We start from the raw sequence: 23,720 nt of genomic DNA, 5'->3' as shown, positions 1-23,720 counted from the left end.
ATGCCTTTAATGTCTCCTCCACCTCCCCCAATACATTCTACATTATTCTTATTTTCCTTCATGTAGAATTAACCTACAAGGAAAGTAAGGGTTTGTTTTCATTCCGATATTTCTGTCCCATTGACTTGCATTGGTTTCCGGTATCGGAATCGGCGATATCCGATATTTTTGGGTATCGGTCCGATCCAATCCGATCCGATATTTCCCGATATTGGAAGGTATCGCTCAACACTATTGACCACTGAGCCTCATATTAGACGGCCACTTCCAGTTCTGTAGACTTAATTTACTTATTTCGTGGGCCTGAACTGTGCGCTCTTCATTGCTGCATCTTTGCCTCTGCAGCATCCGAAGAGCCCTGAACCGGCCAGATCCAGCAAACCCGTCAGCTTCAGAGCAGCTCTTACACGTTTTATTGAAAAGAAATTGTAAGCGCTGCAGTCTTTATGAAGGAGACCAGTCACTGCTGATAGACTGCAGTGGTGGCCGGAAACCTAGGCAACAAGCAGTACCGAATACACAGAAAGCCTCTAAATGGAGTAGTCCCTTCTCTGTAGCACGACCGTGTTGGTCTTCTTTTCATCTCACCAGGCGCTGTGTAACACAACTTACATGCAATTATCATCCTCTGGTCAATGCTCGGGTTTTAAAGCGAATCTGTCACCAGGTTTTCACCACCTAATCTGAGAGCAGCATAATGAAGGGACAGAGACCCTGATTCCAATGCTGTGTCACTTACTGCACTGCTTGCTGTAATTTTGATAACATCAACTTTATATCAACAGGAGATTATTGCTAGAGGACTAGTAAACTGCAGCTCTGTAGTCCTTCATATTCATAAGCTCGGTATAACCCCGCCCACACCCCTGATTGGCAGATTGATGACAGTGTACACAGAAAGCTACCAATCAAGGGTGTGGGCAGCATTATACACAGCTCAGTATTCTGAGCACTGCTCCAATTACAGCAGAGAAAACTGTAATTTTATCAAAACTGCACCAGGTAGCCTAGTAAGTGACACATCGCTGGAATCAGGGTCTCTGCTCCTACATCATGCTGCTATCAGATAGGGGAGAGCTACACCATGGTGACAGATTTTCAGAAGAGGGTCAGATAACAGAAATCATATATTGATGACCTGTTCACAGGTTTATTTCTGGTCTCATGTAAATGCACAGGCTCCACCAATAGATTCATCCATATAAAAAAACAATGCAAAAACTAGAATTATCCTTCTGTATCCACTACAAATCTTACTAGAGATTATGCTCCCTGTGACCTCACGCCTCTGATTGGTCCACTATGTGGTAAAAGCAGGTACGCAGGATGCAGTGACGAGACGCTAGACAGATATGTTTTTAAACGTTAACTTTTATAGATAAATGCCGTTAGGGCTATTGTTACGCAACCAACAGAATAACAGTAGTTGCCCTCGCAGGGAGCCAAAACACATAAACAAGGATTGGGAGAACACGACTAATCCGGCAAAGACCGGTCACTATATGGCCGCAGAATGGCCAACTACTGGTCCTTAGTCACTATGTATCACTTATCCGTCCTGACATCCCTCGGCGTTCAGTTCCATGGGGTGTCTGCATCGCAGCCACTGGGCCCAGCCACTGAGGATCTGGCGTAGTCTTCAGGCGTTCCGACGCCCAGGAGGAGCAGGGGTACAACAGGCCCGCGGAGAGTTCTTTGGCGGGATGTCCCCCAGCGGAGGCAGCGAGATACCGCCTGGGAGTGGGAGAGAGGAGGCCGCAACTCCCTGACAGGGACTGGCAGCGGCGGTGATAAGTGGCGGTTGATAGGCCACAGACGCAGTCTGAGGCAGCACTGAAGGATCCGCAGCGGGCACAGGCCCAGGTTATAGATGGCATTGTAGGTCAGTATTAGTCATTTGAACTGGATACGCTGAGGGAATGGGAGCCAGTGAAGAGATTTGCAGAGGGGAGAAGCGGAGGAGTAGCGAGGAGAGAGATGAATTATTTGGGCGGCAGAGTTAAGGACAGACTGGAGAGGTGCGAGGGTGTTAGCAGGGAGACCACAGAAAAGGATGTTGCAGTAGTTGAGGCGGGAGATGATGAGGGCATGCACAAGCATTTTAGTAGATAGAGGGTTGAGGAAAGGACGGATTCTGGAAATATTTTTGAGCTGGAGGCGACAGGAGGTAGAAAGAGCTTGGATGTGCGGTTTGAAGGACAGGACAGAGTCAAAGGTTACTCCGAGGCAGCGGACTTCTGGTACTGGGGAAAGTGTGATGTCATTAATTGTTATAGCTAGGTCGGGTAAGGAAGATCTGTGAAATTGAGGAAAGATGATGAGTTCAGATTTGTCTACATTGAGTTTGAGGAAGCGAGAGGAGAAGAAGGAGGATATGGCTGATAGACACTCTGGGATTCTGGACAGCAGAGAGGTGACGTCTGGGCCAGAGAGGTAGATCTGAGTGTCATCAGCATAAAGGTGGTAGTGGAATCCATGGGACTTTATGAGTAGCCCCAGACCAAGTGTATAGATTGAGAAGAGTAGGGGTCCTAAAACAAAGCCTTGGGGGACTCCAACAGAGAGAGGGTAGGATAAGGAGGTGGTGTGGGAGTGGGAGACGCTGAATGTGCGGTTTGAAAGGTATGATGAGATCCAGGATAGGGCAAGGCCTTTGATGCCGAAGGAGGAGAGGATCTGTAGTAGGAGGCAGTGGTCAACTGTGTCGAATGCAGAGGACAGGTCTAGAAGCAGGAGTATAGAGAAGTGTCCATTTGATTTGGCTGTAAGTAGGTCGTTAGTAATTTTGGTCAGGGCTGTCTCAGTGGAGTGATGGGGGCGAAAACCAGATTGTAGATTGTCAAAGAGCAAGTTAGATGATAGGTGGGAGGAAAGTTCAGCGTGGACTTGCTGTTCCAGGAGTTTGGAAGCGAATGGAAGCAACGATATTGGGCGATAGCTGGACATAGCGGTTGGGTCGAGGGTTGGCTTTTTAAGGATAGGCGTGATTGTGGCATGTTTGAAAGCAGAAGGGAAGGTACCGGACGTTAGTGATAGGTTGAAGAGGTGGGCTAGGGATGGGATAAGTGTGGTGGTGAGGTTGGAAAGGAGGTGGGATGGGATGTGGTCGAGTGCACAGGTTGTGAGGTGCGATTTGGAGAAGAGACGATTAAGCTCCCCTTCAGTGATGTTGTAGAGTGAGGTTATGGGGTTTGGGCATTGGTCTGGTATACAAAGGGGTTGTGGTGGTTGAGTGATGAAGACTTGCCTTGTTTGGTCAATCTTGTTTTTGAAGTGTGTGGCAAAGTCCTCGGCAGAGATGAGGGCAATGGCTGCGGGCAGCAGCGGGGAGGCCGCAGCCGACAGCTGGAGTGAGGCAGCAGTCTTCTTTTGTCGGTAAGCTTGGCGCCATCTCCCTGCAGTCCACCGAGAGTCTCCCTCCTGTTGCAGTCCTCCTCTCGGGTCGCTGCTCGTGGCTCTCACTCTCTGGCCTTCCCCAAGTCTCCACTTCCTTCTCCCTCGTTCTGCTGATTCACCCAGTCTGGCCCTCTATGCCCCTCTTCTCTGGACTCCTCCCCCAACTGCCCTGTCAGTCTCAGCAGTCCATCCCCTAGTTCTGTTCCCTGGAAACAGATACCCCAGGAACCTGGAAGACGTCCCCTCGGTTCCGGCCCGGGTACTCGGCGGAGACCTCCCCTCCTACACTCCCCCATCCTGTATGCTCTCCAGACCTCGGGCGAGGGTCTTGGTAGGCTCGGGTTGGCCTTTTGAGACAAAAGTTCCTGTTGCCATACAAACTGATCCTGTTCATAGCGTTCGGGGGGTTCGCCGGCTGTTGACCGCTCGTAGTGTCTTGGTTCGACTGTGGTGGAGCTTTCTGGGGTGTTGGCCGGTGGTGGACTGGCCGATTCTGGTGGGCTGGCATGACTTGCTGAGATATTGTTCCTTGGATAGCCCGCTTGTACCACTGGGCTATCTTCTTCATCATCTAGGTCCCAGACTGTGGGCATTGGTTCGGGGGCCTGAGGAGTGGGTTCGGGTTGCACGGGATCGTTGGACGTACAGGGCCGCAACATATTATGGTGCACAGTACGAGTGGGAAGTGCCCGGTCCCTTTCAGGTCGTATCTCGTACACAGGCCCATCGGGGCTTATTCGGCACAATACTCGGTAAGGACTCTCTTCCCACCAGGGTTCTAGCTTGTTCTGGGGTCGCAGGTCCCAGTCTGAAAGTCAGTGGGTGGAGGTAGAGTCCCTCCTGGGTGCTCTAGGTCCTGGAGTTTTGTCTGGACGATGCGGTGAAGGGTCTGTAGCCGGTGTCGGTGGTTTTGGACCCATGATGACACTCCAGGCCAGGGTTGGGGTTCCTCCGGGTTTAGTTCTACCTCCGTGATCTCTTTGCCTTCTCGCCCGAATAGCAGTGAGTAGGGGGTATAGCCAGTAACCCTGTGCACCCAGTTGTTATAGACCCACACTAGTTCAGGGACATACTCAGGCCAGCGGGCCTTCCTGTCACTCTCCAGGGTACGCAACATTTGAAATAGTGTCCGATTAAAGCGCTCGCAGGCCCCGTTTCCCTGTGGGTGGAATGGTGTGGTCCGAGACTTATTGATGCCATAGAGATGATATAGCTCCTCCATGACCGTTGAGGGCAGCCATACACTTGGATAAAGTTCTTGCAGATTGCATAGGCGGCTGACTCCGCAGTTTGATCTCGGGTGGGGGTTACAACGGCAAATTTGGTGAAGTGATTCACCATGACGAGACAATGCTCATACCCCTGGTATGCAGGGCCAATGGTCACATAGTCCACCGTCAAGAGCTCGAGGGGTGCTAATGTCACTATCGTTTGCACCGGGGCCCGTTGTGCGGGTGGTTTAGCTAGTTCGCATATGTGGCAGGCCCGGCAAGTTTCTTCCACAGCAGCGTGCAAGCGTGGATGATAAACTATCTGCTGCAACCATTGCAAGGTTTTCTGGACTCCAAAGTGAGCCCCCTTTTTGTGGGCTTCCCATGCCAGTTCACTGGGTTGAGCTCTGGGCACGACTACCTGCCAAGTTGTTGCAGATGTCGCCCGTGATACTCTCTTACGATACAACAGTCCTTTCTTGATGACTAGTTTCTCCCACTGGCGTAGCATCAGCAACATATCTTGAGATGAAGTCTGTCTCTGGGCGTCGGTGGGTAGTCTGCCGGTGGTCACCCATCGGCGTAGGAGCCCAATTTCTTCATCGTCTTGCTGCTGTTGGATCCATCTGTCACGTGAATGCTCCAGCACACCCCTTGGGGGTCCTTCTTGCGTGGCAGCCGTGAGCACGGCGGCGGTGAGGGTATGCGGTGTCTCTTGTCTCTTCTCCTTCCAATTCGTTGTCTCGACTTTTCCCTGGCGTTGTGTGCTGGATCCTGGAGAGAGCATCCGCGTGCACATTTTCTGCTCCTCTTTTGTAGATGATCTTGTAGTTGAACTTGACCATCCGGGCCACCCATCGCTGCTCCAAAGCCCCCAATTTGGCATTTTCCAAGTGGGCCAGTGGGATGTTGTCAGTCCGCACCACTTCGGAGCCCACCAGGTACTCTGCGAACCGCTCCGTCATGGCCCACACTACCGCGAGGAGCTCGAGCTTAAAGGAGCTGTAATTGTCAGGGTTTCGCTCGGAGTCATGAAGTGATCGGCAACCATACACGATCACTCTCTCCCGGCTGTCCTGAACTTGTGACAATAAAGCCCCTAGCCAGTGGAGGCTCCTGTCGTGTGTAGTATGAACGGTTGCGAGAAATCTGCATAAGCTAACACTGGGGCACCCGAGAGCGCAGCCTGAAGGTCTTGGAAGGCCTCTTCTTGCGGTTGTTGCCACTGGATTTTCCATCCATTCGCCCCAGCAGGAGCCCCCTTTAGCAGGTCCTGCAGGGCTCGGGCCCGGCGTGCAAAATTCTTTATGAAACGACGGTAGTATCCAGCCAGCCCCAGGAGGGCCCGCACGTCTTTTATCGTTTTGGGGGTAGGCCATCCCTGAATGGTAGCAACCTTTTCCAGAGACGGTCTAAGCAGAGACGACATGCCCCAGATATTCAATCTGGGTGCAAAACAGGTGGCATTTCTGGGGCTTCACCTTCAACCTGTACTTCTGCAGCCGGTCGAGCATCTGCCCCAACCTTCGCAGGTGGTCCTCAAATGTGGCGGCATAGATGATTATGTCATCCAGGTATACCAGCGTCGCCTCGAAGTTGAGATCCCCCAGACACCACTCCATCAGCCGCTGAAAGGTCCCCGGGGCATTGGCCAGCCCGAACGGCATTCGATTGAACTCGAACAGCCCCATAGGAAGAATGAACGCCGTCTTAGCCCTGTCTTCTTCCGACATCGGCAACTGCCAATACCCACTGGCCAGATCTAGCGTGAAAAGTACTTTGCCTTCCCCAAGGTGGACAGGGATTCTTCTATACGAGGCAACGGTACGAGTCTTTGATGGTACAGGCATTCAGCTTTCTATAGTCCACGCTGAACCGCAGGGTGCCATCCTTTTGGTGGACCAACACGATGGGAGTCGCCCAGGGGATCTGGCTCTCTGATATGACCCCTTTCCGCAACATTTGGGCCAGTAAAGTTTTTACCTCCTGGTATAGTTGTGGGGGAATTTGTCTGTATCGTTCCCGTATGGGGGCCGTTCCTGCCGTGGGAATTCCGTGCGTGATGGCTGTGGTGCATCCAAAATCATCCTCGTGGCTAGGGAATACCCCGTGATACTGTCCTAGTAGTGTTTCTACCTGGAGAAGTTGGGCGGGAGCCAGGCCAGAGAGTTCAGCCCGCATTCTTTCCATCATGTTTCGGCCCTTTTCCTGAGTCGAGGACTCGGCAGCCTGCAGAGTTCGAATAGTCACTGCCCAAGGGTCCTCAGGTTGCACCTTCAATTGGACCATAGGGGCTGGCAGCACCTCTTCCAATGGCCTCACCAGCTTGGCCATCTTGACCCGGAGCCTTAAGACGATATCTTGGTCTTCAAGGTTGACACAGCGCACCACGACAGTCCCTCTCTGCACAGTGGCCAGGGAGCGGGCCGCCAGGAGGCAGGCGTTCCGAGTAGCATGGCTCCACCTGCATCTCCGCGCCCTCCAAAGGCACTGGGGCCTGGATGGGCAGGGCCACCACTGTCTGCCCGGGGGGCAGTATGAGCAGGGGAGCCGCTGGCGCAATAACTTTGCCCAGTGCCTCGCCCTCCTGGCAGTCCTGGAGAACTCGCACCTCCCGCAGCAACTGCTGGAACACCTGCCCTTGGGGCGTGCAGGAACCCCACTGGTTCAGAGTCTCTTGCGTGGGGTCATTGAGGAGTAAATTTCCAAACTCCCGCAGGATGTTCATGCCCAGGATAACTGGATGTTTGTCATTGGTTTCTCCATGAGTCAGGACCACTGCCCGGCGTCTGAGGGATTTGCCACACAGCGTCATCTGCACCCAAACCACCCCGGCGACAGGGTCCGGTAATTGATTGGCGGCTACCAGTTTTATCATTGGTCCCCACTGGAGTCTCACTGCCTCAGGGAGATGCTGCCGAAAGTAAGTTGCAGGCATGGTCATTACTTGCGACGCCGTGTCCACTAGGCACCGTACGGCAAGGCCCTCGACTTCTGCCCATACGACTGGACACTTTGCGACCAGATCTTCGGGACTTCCACCACCCCATTTCGTGGCTTCTGGCTCCGAGAGGCGTCCCCCCAGCCTGGGCTCCTCTAGTTTAATGGCAGCCGGGGTGGGTGCCGCCTCCCACCCCGCGGACACTCTCGTGCAAAGTGGCCCAGCTCCCCGCACTCATAGCACTGGGGCTGTGAGGGCCAGCCGCTCCGAGCATTGCGAGGCCCCCAGGGCCCGGGATTGAAACTAGGCCGCCCAGACGTGACCTCGGTTCTTCACTTCGGCCAAATCGCCCCTGATGTTCTACGGCTCTTGTTTCATCTCTTCTATCCATTGGGGCTCTCCGACAGCAGTCACAGCGGCCTCCACACTCCGGACCTTCCCCACGGGGACCGTCATTCCCTGCTCCTGCTCTAGTGCACGCGCCTGACTCCCCACCTCAGAGAAAGCTAAATGTGGGTTCACTCGGACCTGCTCCCGTAGTGCCTGCTTTATCAATGGGTCCAGTCACTAACAAGTCGCGTAGGGTAATGTCGATGGGTCCTACCCCTACGCCATCCTTCCTCTCGATGGTCGTGTATAACTCTTGGAGGACATTCATATACTGGGTGATAGTCTCCCCCTCTCCCTGCAGTCGACTGAACAACCGGGTCCTCAACTCTCCCACATCTGTTGGATCCCCATGGGTCTCTTCCAGTATCCGCAAGACCCTAGCAAAGGTGTTGCAGTGTCCCGGGGGCCTGAACACTACTGAATTCCGGGCCTCCCCTTCTAATGCCATAAGAGCTACCTCGGCTTCCAGGTCAGGGGTCATCGGATGCATTCGGAAGAGGCCTCGCATTCGCTCTGCCCAGCTCCACAGCATGGTGTTGGAGCCTGAGAACCTGGGCAGGTTGTTGCATAGCCCCCAGAGAAATGCTGGACCGGGGTCCCTGGTTGCTTGCTGTGTCTATGGCCCCATTCTGGCCTGGGGTGCCACTGTCCACGCTCGGAGACTGCATCCTGCCGACTATGCCAAATGTGGTAATAGCAGATACGCAGGATACAGTGACGAGACGTGAGGCAGATATGACTTTAAACTTTAACTTTTATAGATAAATGCCGTTAGGGCTATTGTTACGCAACCAACGGAATAGCAATAGTTGTCCTCGCAGGGAGCCAAAACACATAAACCAGGATAGGGAGAACACGACTAATCCGGCAAAGACCAGTCACTATATGGCCGGGGAATGGCCGACTACGGGTCCTTAGTCACTATGTATCACTTATCCGTCCTGACGTCCCTCGGCATTCGGTTCCATGGGGTGTTTGCGTCACAAGCACTGGGCCCAGCCACTGAGGATCTGGCATAGTCTTTGCGCTTTCCGATGCCCAGGAGGAGCAGGGGCACAACAGGCCCGCGGAGAGTTCTTTGGCGGGATGTCCCCCAGCGGAGGCAGCGGGATACCGCCTGAGAGTGGGAGAGTGGAGGCTGCAACTCCCTGACAGGGACTGGCAGCGCTGGTGATAAGTGGCGGTTGATAGGCCACAGGCGCAGTCTGAGGCCGCACTGGAGGATCCGCAGCGGGCACAGGCCCAGTCTCTACCGCGGACTGGAGCGGGGCGGTGGCAGCTGTGGTCGGCAAAGGAGGAGTCACCACCATGGTCGGAAGTGAAGCGGCGATGGCTGCGGGCAGCAGTGCGGAGGCCGCAGCCGCGAGCTGGAGTGAGGCAGCATCAGCCGCGGACGGCTGCAAGTAGGCCGCAGCTGAGAGCTGGAGTGAGGCAGCAGTCTTCTTTTGTCGGTAAGCTCGGCGCCGTCTCCCTGCGGTCCACCGAGAGTCTCCCTCCTGTCGCAGTCCTCCTCTCGGGTTGCTGCTCATGGCTCTCACTCTCTGGCCCTCCCCAAGTCTCCACTCATTCTGCTGACTCACCCAGTCTGGCCCTCTTCTCTGGACTTCTCCCCCAACTGCCCTGTCAGTCTCAGCAGTCCATCCCCTAGTTCTGCTCCCTGGAAACAGATACCCCAGGAACCTGGAAGACGGTCCCCTCGGTTCCGGCCCGGGTACTCGGCGGAGGCCTCCCCTCCTACAGCTACATTTAGAAAAGTAGCAATTATCTCGTTTAATAGTCGCATAACCTCCAATCAGTTTTCAGCCAGAAGACGAATACATGCAATGGTTCATTATTACTGAGCAGGTTGCTCTGTCCTCTACCCCTATTCATTTCTATTAATGGAAGCTTAATATCCAGCTCCGGAGCAAAACCTAGTTGGTATGGTGATCAATACCGTATTAAAATGATGAACAATGCATTTAAGGAATCTCTCAGGGCCTGTAATGTGCAGATAAATAACATTAGCTCGCTAGGTATCATCTACTAATCCCAGCACAGCATCATAATAGGATTTTTCTATTCGGATGTCGCTTCAACTTTCTGTAACTGCAGGGGGCAGTGTTACAGGACAGAAACTAGCCAGAATGAGCTGGATTCAAACATGTCCATTCACTTTGGGTGGCACCAAACTTTTTTCCAGTACTAGTTTAGGCACCAATTCCAGCTTTAGTGCAGTGCCCATTGAGTGCTGGGAGAGGAGCGGGTCTGTGAGACCACCCCATATATCTATATAGGGTGTAACTATAGGGGGCCGACCAAGGACACGCCAGTATTATGGCACTTCATGGCTGTGGGTCCTTTTACAGAACATTGCACCTATGTACCCTGCGATATAAAGCATATGTAAAACCTGTAGATTAGTTGATAATTGCTTCATCATTTCTACGTCCACATTATCCACTGTGTATAGTCACTTAATGTATTATGTGGATCTATCAGGGCGATTTCTCATTTTATCCCTTATTCAATCAACGTTCTGGCTCATCTCCACTCTTCTCATTGATTTATTGATGAAATCTGCCACTCCTGGCTCATTTGTCAGGTAGCGTTTAAAAAAAAAAGGGAGATAAACATTAAAAGAACATTTATATTCTCTGGAGGTCTCTGTTCATCACACACCAGTGCTGGAGACGCTCTATAAAGGTGTCTCTTATTTGATTTATCATTAGGAGTGGCTACGTGACTGCCCTGACCGAGAACTACAGTAGACATTACATAATCTCTCCACTTTCTGCTTAGTCTTGTTTTATGCAAGCAACTGGAGAAAATAAATACAAGTGCCTTAAAGGGTTACTCCCACCATGGCAATACTTTTACATAGCACAGTATCTGTAAGACTATTATTAATATGCATAATGATTGTTTTTGGTACTTTGTGTCTATTTTCATCTCTTTCTGCCCTCTGTGTATCCAGCTTCTTATCTGCTAAATCTGCATTTCCCAGCAGCACACCGCTTCTCCTCAGTGCTGCAGGCCCCCTCAACTGCTCCCCAGTGCGGCTCCTAATAGAGATAGATTCATCTGGGCAACTTTTATTTATATGGATGAGGTGATCATTCTTAAGTTTGAATGTACTGACTGTGAACCAATTCTTGACCACCATTAATTACTATTTACAAGCTCCAATCGGGGGAACCTTCACCAATGGGGAAAAAAAAAGGATCAGAGATTGATCAATCCTATCAGTGTTTTAATAGTAGGGCCAGATCTGTAAACATTACATAGGTAGTGAATAATTTTTATTAAACAGGTTAATTTGCAAATCATTTTTATTAATATAATTTAAATCAAACCTTTAAAAAAAATCCCATCAAAGTCCCAGTTATGAGGGATCTCTCTTCTGTTCATCTCTAGCAACAGAGGTGCCAAGACGTATAACAGCAAGGGCAGGCAGAGTTTTATTGCTCCTCTCCAGCTCTCCTGACTGCATATAGGCAGAACAGAGAGGTACCTGTAGTTTCACGAGCAATGCATGCAGGGACGGGGGGGAATTGATGTTCCAGCACCTATAATGCTGGCAGAATGTTTAGAAGAATTGCTCACTAGCAAGTAATAGAGCATCGTAAGAGATCAGTTCCAATGAATTATATTAGACTGGTATATGCACCAAAAGATTTAGAAGGAATCTGTCACCAGGTTTTTTGTGGTCTCATCTGAGAGTTACATGATGCTTCTTCACGCACGTTTCGCCCCCCGAAGAATCAGGGCGAAACGTGTCCCACTACACAGGCATAACAAAAAGCCTTTCATAACGTTTCTTTCTATGGTTTAAGTAGGATTGCACAGTTGTGGTCAAAAGTATTGACACCCCTGCAATTCTGTCAGATAATACTCAGTTTCTTCCTGAAAGTGATTGCAATCACAAATTCTTTGGTATTATTATCTTCATTTCATTTGTCTTAAATGAAAAAACACAAAAGAGAATGAAGCAAAAAGCAAAACATTGATCATTTCACACAAAACTCAAAAAATGGGCCAGACAAAAGTATTGGCACCCTCAGCATAATACTTGGTTAACAGAAGCGGTTGGTCGCAGTTATTTTGGCTAAAGGTTGTGCAACCCAGGGCTGTGGAGTCAGTAAGCCAAACCTGCGACTCCGACTCCTCAATTTCCCTTACACCGACTCCACGACTCCGACTCCCACATATATTGCTTATATTTAAGTGAAAAATTTATTGTAGTACAATGTGAACATCAGACATTTAATCATTTCTATGATCCAATAATCAAGATATTTAGATAGAACATAATATCTATTTATTGGAATATAACTTTAGAACACAAAAAACTGTAATAAATTGTAAATATGTAATACACTGTATACATGTACATGTATACGGTACAGACCAAAGTTTGGACACACCTTCTCATTCAAAGAGTTTTCTTTATTTGCAGGACTATGAAAATTGTAGATTCATTCTGAAGGCATCAAAACAATGAATTAACACATGTGGAATTATATAATTAAAGTGTGAAACAACTGAAAATATGTCTTATATTCTAGATTCTTCAAAGTAGCCACCTTTTGCTTTGATTACTGCTTTGCACACTCTTGGCATTCTCTTGATGAGCTTCAAGTGGTAGTCACCAGAAATGGTCTTCCAATAGTCTTGAAGGAATTCCCAGAGATGCTTAGCACTTGTTGACCCTTTTACCTTCACTCTGCGGTCCAGCTCACCCCAAACCATCTCGATTGGGTTCAAGTCTGGTGACTGTGGAGGCCAGGTCATCTGGCGTAGCACCCCATCACTCTCCTTCTTGGTCAAATAGCCCTTACACAGCCTGGAGGTGTGTTTGAGGCCATTGTCCTGTTGAAAAATAAATGATGGTCCAACTAAACACAAACCGGATGGAATAGCATGCCGCTGCAAGATGCTGTGGTAGCCATGCTGGTTCAGTATGCCCTCAATTTTGAATAAATCCCCAACAGTGTCACCAGCAAAGCACCCCCTCACCATCACACCTCCTCCTCCATGCTTCACGGTGAGAACCAGGCATGTAGAGTCCATCCGTTCACCTTTTCTGCGTCGCACAAAGACACGGTGGTTGGAACCAAAGATCTCAAATTTGGACTCATCAGACCAAAGCACAGATTTCCACTGGTCTAATGTCCATTCCTTGGGTTCTCTAGCCCAAACAAGTCTCTTCTGCTTGTTGCCTGTCCTTAGCAGTGGTTTCCTAGCAGCTATTTTACCATGAAGGCCTGCTGCACAAAGTCTCCTCTTAACAGTTGTTGTAGAGATGTGTCTGCTGCTACAACTCTGTGTGGCATTGACCTGGTCTCTATTCTGAGCTGCTGTTAACCTGCGATTTCTGAGGCTGGTGACTAGGATGAACTTATCCTCCGCAGCAGAGGTGACTCTTGGTTTCCCTTTCCTGGGGCGGTCATCATGTGAGCCAGTTTCTTTGTAGCGCTTGATGGTTTTTGCCAATGAACTTGGGGACACTTTCAAAGATTTCCCAATTTTTCGGACTGACTAACCTTCATTTCTTAAAGTAATGATGGCCACTCGTTTTTCTTTACTCAGCTGCTTTTTTCGTGCCATAATACAAATTCTAACAGTCTATTCAGTAAGATTATCACCTGTGTATCCACCAGACTTCTGCACAACACAACTGATGGTCCCAACCTCATTTATAAGGCAAGAAATCCCACTTATTAAACCTGACAGGGCACACCTGTGAAGTAAAAACCATTTCCGGTGACTACCTCTTGAAGCTCATAAAGAGAATGCCAAGAGTGTGCAAAGCAGAAATCAAAGCAAAAGGTGGCTACTTTGAAGAACCTAGAATATAAGACATATAGTATTTTCAGTTGTTTCACACTTTTTTGTTAATTATATAATTCCACATGTGTTAATTCATAGTTTTGATGCCTTCAGAGTGAATCTACAATTTTCATAGTCATGAAAAGAAAGAAAACGCTTTGATTGAGAAGGTGTGTCCAAACTTTTGGTCTGTACTGTGTGTATATATATATATATATATATATATATACTACACATACACACACACTATGACTTATCTCGGCTAAGATAAAGCCTAGATCCTCAGGCTACATTCACACTATGGGCGTAGCCAGGATCAAACCTGGGGGGGGGGGCAGAATCTCATACTGCTCCACAGAATTTCATACTGCACACCTCAGCTGCTGCAGAACCTCATACTTCACACCCCTACACTTGAAAATAAAGCCTGCATCTTAAGAAGATGTGGTGATGAATGCAGTCTATTTATTCCAACTATCAGTTGATGTTGATGTTACTGAAGACGAGCAATGCCTGTCCTGGGCGTCCTTTTGGGCAGCTATGAGGTGTACCTGACTGGTGCTAAAAAAAAGGAGTGTTAGTCTGTGAGCTATCCGGCTTTCATTCTTTTTAGTACAGATATGATATGGATAGACAGATATGGATAAATGGATATATAGATAGAGCAGATTTCTAATCTGATTTTGCTATTGAAAACATTATCTATGAGCTCAAAAACCTTTCAGGTGATGCGGTTTTTTAAAAAGCTGATCTGCTTTTGCAACTGAAAAACATATCCTCAAAAAACGCAGGAAAAACGCTGTGTGTGAATGTAGCCTTAGATCAGGAATAGAACAGTCATTTATAGGACATTTCATAACTTTCCCAAATTCCTAAGAAAAAATATTCAGCATATTCTGCATTGAATCACTGTACCCAATTTATTATATATTTTAGGAGTCGGTCCATTTTATACCGACTCCAACTCCGACTCCGACTCCACCTCCACGACTCCGACTTCACAGCCCTGGTGCAACCATCAATGAGTTTCTTACAATGCTCTGCTTGAATTTTAGACCATTCTTCTTTGGCAAACTGCTCCAGGTCCCTGATATTTGAAGGGTGCCTTCTCTAAACGGCCATTTTTAGATCTCTCCATAGGTGCTCTATGGGATTCAGGTCTGGACTCATTGCTGGCCACCTTAGAAGTCTCCAGTGCTTTCTCTCATACCATTTTCTAGTGCTTTTTGAAGTGTGTTTTGGGTCATTGTCCTGCTGGAAGACCCATGACCTCTGAGGGAGACCCAGCTTTCTCACACTGGGCCCTACATTATGCTGCAAAATTTGTTGGTAGTCTTCTGACTTCATAATGCCATGCATATGGTCAAGCAGTCCAGTGCCAGAGGCAGCAAAGCAACCCCAAAACATCAGGGAACCTACGCCATGTTTGACTGTAGGGACCGTGTTTTTTTCTTTGAATGCCTCTTTTTTCTCCGGTAAACTCTATGTTGATGCCTTTGCCCAAAAAGCTCTACATTTGTCTCATCTGACAAGAGAACATTATTCCAAAACGTTTTAGTCTTTTTCAGGTAAGTTTTGGCAAACTCCAGCCTGGCTTTTTTATGTCTCGGGGTAAGAAGTGGGGTCTTCCTGGGTCTCCTACCATACAGTCCCTTTTCATTCAGACGCCGAGGTTCTTTATCCAACATCCGCACAATCTTGCGTTGAAATCTCTTGTCAATTTTTCTTTTCCGTCCACATCTAGGGAGGTTAGCCACAGTGCCATGGGCTTTAAACTTCTTGATGACACTGCGCACGGTAGACACAGGAACATTCAGGTCTTTGGAGATGGACTTGTAGCCTTGAGATTGCTCATGCTTCCTCACAATTTGGTTTCTCAAGTCCTCAGACAGTTCTTTGGTCTTCTTTCTTTTCTCCATGCTCAATGTGGTACACACAAGGACACAGGACAGAGGTTGAGTCAACTTTAATCCATGTCAACTGGCTGCAAGTGTGATTTAGTTATTGCCAACACCTGTTAGGTGCCACAGGTAAGTTACAGGTGCTGTTAATTACACAAGTTAGAGAAGCATCACATGATTTTTCGAACAGTGCCAATACTTTTGTCCACCCTCTTTTTTATGTTTGGTGTGGAATTATATCCAATTTGGCTTTAGGACAATTCTTTTTGTGTTTTTTAATTTAAGACAAATTAAATGAAGATAATAATAACAAAGAATTTGTGTTTGCAATCATTTTCAGGAAGAAACGGAGTATTATCTGACAGAATTGCAGGGGTGTCAATACTTTTGGCCACAACTGTATATATGAATATATGCACTTTGGGAACAGAACAGTGAGAATCATTAGTCTTTGTACCTACTTACCAACTATGAAATTGATTGTATGAGATTATTTGCATTGTTTGTTGGTGGTGGTGCAGCTGTTTTATACATGTGCCTAATTGGTCACCATATGTGCACTCGCAAAGATAAGCACGGCTACCAAATTTAGTTATTTTCATTAATGAGTTGAATATTTGTGCAACCTATATAAACATACTGTATTTTCTAGATCTAATACTATAGCCAATTTTTAAGTGCAGCATTTTTTCTGCATACCATATAGCTATGGAGCTCTAACTAGATAATGGACTAAATACATTATTATAGGTCTATTTTTCCACTTGCTCTGTAGCTTTGTTCTTATGCCCATTTTCGCTATTTAAGAATGTGAGCTCTCTCTTTTATATTCCAGCACTTTGTTCTGATCTAAATGTGCATATTCACCAATAAAAATAAAGTTTGATTAGCAATTACCTATGGAGGTAAAAAAATCACTTAAAAAAATGTTGGCTTTGATATATAGAAAAGTGCATTTTTGACAAACCCACCTGAATGTAATATATTACTGATGGCAATAGGATTTTAATAAAACATAGGGCTAAGGTCCGTTACGGGGTGCTGATGCCAACTTTTAAGTTGCCATCAATGATAATCTAGATCAATACATTCATCAGTAAGTATTGATTAATGTGCATTTCTAGTTTAATGGAAATTATGAAGGGTGGGTATCTCAAAGTAGGTGACCCGAGAAAGCCAATATGGCTAGCTGCGGTCAGTGACATTCTGGCCTAGAAACTGAGGGCAGGAGTAATTTAGTCATTAAACCGTGTACTATGCATTGAACATACCCAAAAGTATTATCACATAGTGTGCTGCTTATTAAATCACAGTAGAAGTGCGCCCTAGTGACTTGGAATGTACCTTCTGGGGTGCACGTAACAAAGGTTGAGTACCCAGTGTTTAGGGCATGGTAAGAAGCCTGGACATAATGATTTGGGGGCACAGTACATTCTTCCTCTTTCGACTATAATGACTCTGGATCGGAGTCCACAGTGTTGAATGGAGAAATGTCAGCTTCTGTTGCTATCCGGCTCGACAACATTCACATCCTTAATGAAAGAAGGATTTTCTACTTCTCCAATCCACTTATTTATCTATGGTCATCACCACTAATGGTCAGGGGTTAAGTCCAATTATTTGCAGAAATTGGGAAGGATGATCGGAGATTAGCAATATTAAGTGTTTTAAGTTGTCAGATTGATGTCTGCTAAAGTCGACTTTAGCACCTAAAAAAGCTGAGCAGATGTCCACAACTACTACCGCCCACCCACCCGGATAAAGGTGCCCTTTATTTCAATTGCCGTGACATGACGGAGCGCTATTAGCAGACCGTGAGGGCTACCAGCCTACCACCCAGTCCTAATCGCATTAGAAGACAAGAGGATACAATCACAGGCAAATATCTAAACTAAGGCAGCCTGCTCCTGCTTCCACCAATATGTCAACCTCAAGACATACATTATATAGCTAAAAAATTCTTAACGATTGAACTCTGGTTTTAGAACAGTTCACATTTGTGAAAAAATGACTGCCGTTCTAAGGAGCTCACCAAATTCCAGGATGCCACCAATAAAACAAGTCTGTTTTTGAAATCCCCTTGTAAAAATACCATGATCAACTGAGTAATATTGAAAAAGTGCAAACCGCAGAATGTAGAGGACATAAAGTTACATAGCGGGGCGCCGAGTACTGAGCAGCAGAAGGCAGAAAAGTCACCAAGGCTTTGCTGACTCCATAACTGCGGAGTGAAACCTCCTGTGGTATTAACATCAGCACAAACACTGTCCTCACTAGGAGCTTCATGGACAAGCAGCTTGTTGCTGCCTTACATCACCAAGCACAATGCCGGGCGTCGGATCTGAGTGGTATAAAGCTGCCACCACTGGACTTTGGAGCAGAGGAAACATGTTCTGTGCTGTGACGGATCACACTTCTCTGCCTGGCATCTGGTGGACGACTTTGGGTTTGGTGAATGCCAGGATAAACAGCTGTAATGTTTGGTGGAGGAGGGATAATGTTAAGAGATTGTTTTTCAGGGATCAGTCTTGGGCCCTTCATGTCAGTGAAAATAAATTTTAACGATTCAGCATACAAAGACTTTTTGGAAACAGTTTATGGAAGACTTTTTTTTCCTGTTCCCTATGACTGTGCCTACACAGAGCCCTGATCTCACCTACATCCAACAGGAAGGGGTTTAGATACTTACCAATTGTCATCTCCTGATCTCAGCACAGTTCCAGTCCTCTTCTATACCACTTGACAGGCAATGTGTGTATCCATATCACACACAGTCTTCTGTAAAGTCATATTCTCAATGCAAGCCTAGGAGACTCACCAAAAGACTCTCATGGGATTTCAATGAGAAAGCGACACAGATGTTGTTTAGTCCAGCTGGTCACCCTTTTGGTGCAGAAGAGGATTCGAACAGCGCTGAGAACGGGAGAAGGTGGCAAATGGGTAAATATCTTAATAAATGCATTGTGCACACGAAAAATAGAAGAGAAATGCTTGTAGTAAAATGCAAGTAATAAAAGAAAAAAAAAATGACAAAAAGCATTATGTCCCCACAATTCAATTCATAACCAGGGAGGCCCAAAAATGGTTAAAGGGAATCTGTCACCCCTTTTTTGAGATATCATATAATGATATCATTCAATTGTGTGTCACATAAGGATTCTCTTAGTACTTTTGCTTCCCCCTGACCCCGCACCTTTCATGCATAAATACCTTTTTTATATCGGTTCAGATGTATGTAAATTGCCGCTGTCCGGTCTGCTGGGCGGGGCTTATTTAACTGCTCCCCCCTCCCTGTCTTGCTCTACACAAGAAGAAATGCGTAGAGCATGACAGGGAGGGGGGAGCAGGTGAATAAGCCCCGCCCATCGGACCGGACAGCGGCAGTTTACATACATCTGAACCGATATAAAAAAGGTATTTATGCATGAAAGGTGCGGGGTCAGGGGGAATCAAAAGTACTAAGAGAATCCTTATGTGACACACAATTGAATGATATCATTATATGATATCTCAAAAAAGGGGTGACAGATTCCCTTTAAACAGTAAAATCCCTTTTTATAACAATATAATACATGGTGCCCCTCAGTTGGGCATCACGACAGTTAATGGACAGGATGGGGTTGTTAATGGTGTGTTATAGGATGGGGTTTATTTTACTTATACTCCGGGTCCACCTACCACAGGTACGTGAAAGACGACATAGCTATGTGCTAATTCTAACAATGGTCGGACACAATTATTATTATCTTTAAATATCACTTGAAGAAGATTTGGTTAGCTATGGTGTGAGGCTATTAAGCCGCTCTCAAGCCATAGGCTCAGTCCGCAGTATCTCTAGTTCATTAGAGTCTCTAACCGCATTTGAGCACCTGAATGACTGTGCCCGAGGCGTTCGCTCTTGATATAATTGAACTGGCATGTGTAGTTCCCTGAAAACCTTCCGCTAACATTACACGCTAATAGTTCTTTTGAAACAGTTCAAAGGAAAACCATTCCCAGTCGGAACATCCAAATTTCATAATGACATAATATGTTGTAACATTTAGTTAATTTAACCAGTGCTGTAGTGAAAGGCTCAGCGCTGCCAAATAATCCCCTGGCTGAAGTGTAGCTCATGGCAAACTCAGAGCTCAGCACTTTGAGCATATGTTACTTTTTATGATGTACTCTATTACTGCTACTTTAAAAAAAAAATCTTTGTAATAAGATTTGATGTTCTGATCCAAGAGAGTCATAGAAGACACCACAAGGGCAAACACAGATTGTAGCAATGGTCCTCGACATCAATTTTTATTCTTCCCATTAAAGCCTTTAGGAGGTGTTTATCAGGGACAGAGCAAAGGTGTGAAGCTGAATTTTGGGGAGAGGGGGTTACTGCACATGGCCAGGCTTTCGAGGATTGCAAACACAGCACGTTTAAACGGGTTATCCAGGACTTTTTTGTTTGTTAGTTTTTAGGTCCATAGTTGAAAACAAACAGGCTGGTAGCTGCTAACAGAGGCAACCACCTGCATGGTCTATCCGGCGCCGCCACACAATGATCACTGTTATGAATGGGCACCGAGGCAGATAGCAGGCCCAAGCTAAGCCACAGAAAACCAGAGAGGTTGGTAACTAAGCAGATGCAGACCCCTGATCCTGTCCACACAACTAGCAGTAGCCGTGGAGTGTGCCTACGATGATCCCAGACGCCCCGGCACAGCTGGAGAGCTAACTAAGCCTAAAGCAAGAAAGGGGAAATCAAAACTGCCCCGGAGCAGACCAAAGGAATAGATAGCCCCCAAACATATATTGTTGGTGAGACAAGATGAAAACACAAACACAGGCAGAAAAATAGACTGAGCAAACGATGGGGCCCAAATTGACTAGACAGGACAGGAAAGGAAAGACACTGTCTGCAATCACGCAAAAAACCCTGCAAAAAATCCAACACGTCTGATGCACAAAAACACTGAAGTCGCATGACTTCGCCCCCACTATATCAGCACTCTGGTATGTTCTGAAAGCAAAGCAAAAAGAGACCAATATAACAAAACAAACTGGCATATGCAGTAACATATGGGCGGTGATTCAGCACAGCCCCAGCCGGAACTGGCTGACTCGCACAAAGCAGAGATAAACAAAACCAGATCAAATGCAAACAGAATAACAAATGAACCACTTAGCTGAACCATGCAGGGAAAGAGCAGGAGACATCAGACCTAAAAGGCACAGGAAGAAAATCACCAGCAGGGATAGAGGGAGTCAGCTGTCTTAAATCCCAATCAGAACTCCAATTGTCTTCCTCATTATCAGGTGGCAAGCCTCTGTCAATCAGATCAGCTCCACTACCTCCAGTAACCACCAGAGGGAGTCCAGAAAGAGAACTCACAACCCCTCTGTCAATCTGACCAGCTCCACTACCTTCAGTAATCACCAGAGGGAAGCCAGAGAGAGAATTCACAACAGGTCACTGACCGCTCCTGCCAGCGATTCAGCTGCTCCACCTCAACAGAGTAGCTCTTTTTCCTGGCAGCTCTGTCGACGAGGCGTGACTGCAGGTGTCATAATGAATGACAGGTGACTTCCTGCAGTTAGACAGCGGGGAGTCGGATCCCCAAAACTCTGCACAGAATCCTTGCAGGGAGCGTGCAAGTTTTTAGCAACAGTAATGATTGCTCACCCCAGATCCCTAATGCTCTGTGATATCCCACTCCTTGCCACCAATTTGTCAGAGATAACATCGGAGGAGATCACGCAGATCCCATTGCTGTCACCAGTTTGTTAGTAGACAAATATATACATATATTATACACACACCCACTTGAATGGGTGCATGTGATTGTAAGGAGGTGCCTGGTCTGGAACTAAAGGGGCTGCATCCTCTGTTTCTCGGGGGAAGCCTGAGGCAGGCGGACCTTCCCCTTCTGCAGGAGGGAAAGAGAGGAGAGATGGAGTTTCCTGCTGACAGAGGGGGTGTGTAAAGCCCAGAGAGAGCACACTGACGCAGGGGTATAAGGACGAAAAGCGCATGCTGCAGCAGGAGTTGGGGCCAAGTGCAGCGCGCAAAGCAGAGGAGAGCGTGCTCTGCTTCCCCCTCCAGGGAGTGCTGTCCCTGTGACAGGCGGTGCTGCTGCCCGGAATAGGAGCTGTGGTGCTGGGGGAACTAGCCGTGTCAGCAGAGCGGAGTGTGCGGAGCTGTGCCAGCAGAGCGGAGCGTGCGGATCTAAGCCAGGAGCCATACACTAGGAGACAGTGAGTACCGCAGCAGCTCTGCCCAAGAGTGACCGTATACTTAAAAGAGATCTCCTGCTGAGGACTGAGACAGACTGACAGTATGCAGTGAGCTCCCTCTGTGTAAACATGGACCCGCCAGCCTCCGTGACCGGAGGAGACTCCCTTGACAAGCCTGAGACCGTCGCTAGTGTGTGCAGGCTAGGCATGCGCAGTGACAGATCTGAGCCCCTGAGAGTAGTAGCTGGACTGACCAAGGAGCGCGGCACTGTCCCTGCGGTGACACGTTCTGAGTGTGGACTTGTGACTAAGAGTGGTGAGAGCAGAACCCCCGCTCACTGCCCAGTATCATGTTGTTTTCCCTGGAGGCTGTTTCTTTATCGTGGATAGAGACTTGAGAGACTGCATGTGCTGCTGTTGTCGGTGCTACTGTTGGATTCCCGCCTGCCAGAGACTGCGACGAGACGACCCGTGCCGCTGTTGCCTGTGCCACCATTGGAACCCTGTACTCACTCACAACAGAAGACTACAGTCCGATAAGTTTAACCTCTTTATTACTGAACTCTCGTTCGTCCTTCACCTACACTGCCAACCTTCCAGTTCTGCCCCATTCCTTGCCGTCACCCTACAATCCCTCACTCACTGCGTGGAGCACATCCCCCTGTAAATTAACCTGTTTAACCATTGCTCTGCCTCCATATGCGTCACTGCATCCCGCGTTCCTGTAGGTTTTTACATGATCTGATTTGAGGAGTCACTTGCAAAATGTTGCAATTTTATTCTCATGTCGAATCAGCATGAGAAAAAAACGCAAATCTACACTGCCCTATAATATAACATTGGGACGAGTTCTATCAGATAAAACATTCTATTGCACTCGGCCATGTTATACGCTCGTGTGAGTGTTCTGCAACATCCCATCAGATTCTACTTCATTTCGGGAAAGAAAGGGACAATTCTCTCTTCTTAAATCTTCTAGGCAGGTTCCAAATAAACTAGGGGCAAGGATTTCGGATTCTGGAGCCTAGAGGGTCCGTAAGAGAAGTCCAATACTATTGAAAACATGGATAGACCTTGTTGGAGATTTTGCATGCATTGAGGCCCACAAGCTTCTTGGAAGGAATCTTGGACTGATTCTTCTTTCACTTCTTGAACCTGTACAAGTTCACACGACCACATGTAGAAAAATGGAAAAAAGCCAACTTAAAACAGGTCTCCCATCATGGCCCCACTCCAACCACCCTGGTCCCTTCTTTGCTTTATCAAGATATCAAGACATTTACCTTCAAATTATTTTCCCATTGTCATCTAAAACCATGTTTTTTTTTTTGTTACAAAAGAAACTAAATGAGCTTTTATCGGTATGATTTCTAAATTTCCATGCTCAGCACGATGAGTAAACGGATGTCTGCCTGACTTAATTTCTGCTTGTCAGCCACTAGGCTATTTATGCTCAAGTATTCAGGTTTTCTGCTTCCATCTCTAGTTTTTAGCATTGCTTCCTTAATTTTTTTTTTTTTGTGACTCATACAGACCAATTTCCTTATTACAAACCGACATCAAAATACTTCCTAAAATGTTGTCCAGAAGACTGAATGAATACAGTTATTTTCTCCTTTGTGCACCCTTGTCAAATGCGTTTTATGCCCGGTAAATAATAATGCCCTTAATTTGCGTAGGGTTTTAAAAATTTACAACCGCCTCACAGAGATGTGAATTTTAGACTGGTCTTAGCTCTAGAAACTTTCGACTCCATTGAATGGAGCTTTCTTTCCTGTACCCTTTCCAAATTTGGTTTGGCTATGGCATTTATCAAATGGATTCAACTTCTATATTCCCAGCCAAGCTTGTGAATTT

Source organism: Dendrobates tinctorius, unplaced genomic scaffold (genome assembly GCF_039654945.1).
Source record: "Dendrobates tinctorius isolate UK_male_01 unplaced genomic scaffold, ASM3965494v1 ptg000010l, whole genome shotgun sequence".
Taxonomy (NCBI): Eukaryota; Metazoa; Chordata; class Amphibia; order Anura; family Dendrobatidae; genus Dendrobates; species Dendrobates tinctorius.
Note: the sequence above shows the minus strand (reverse complement) of the source record.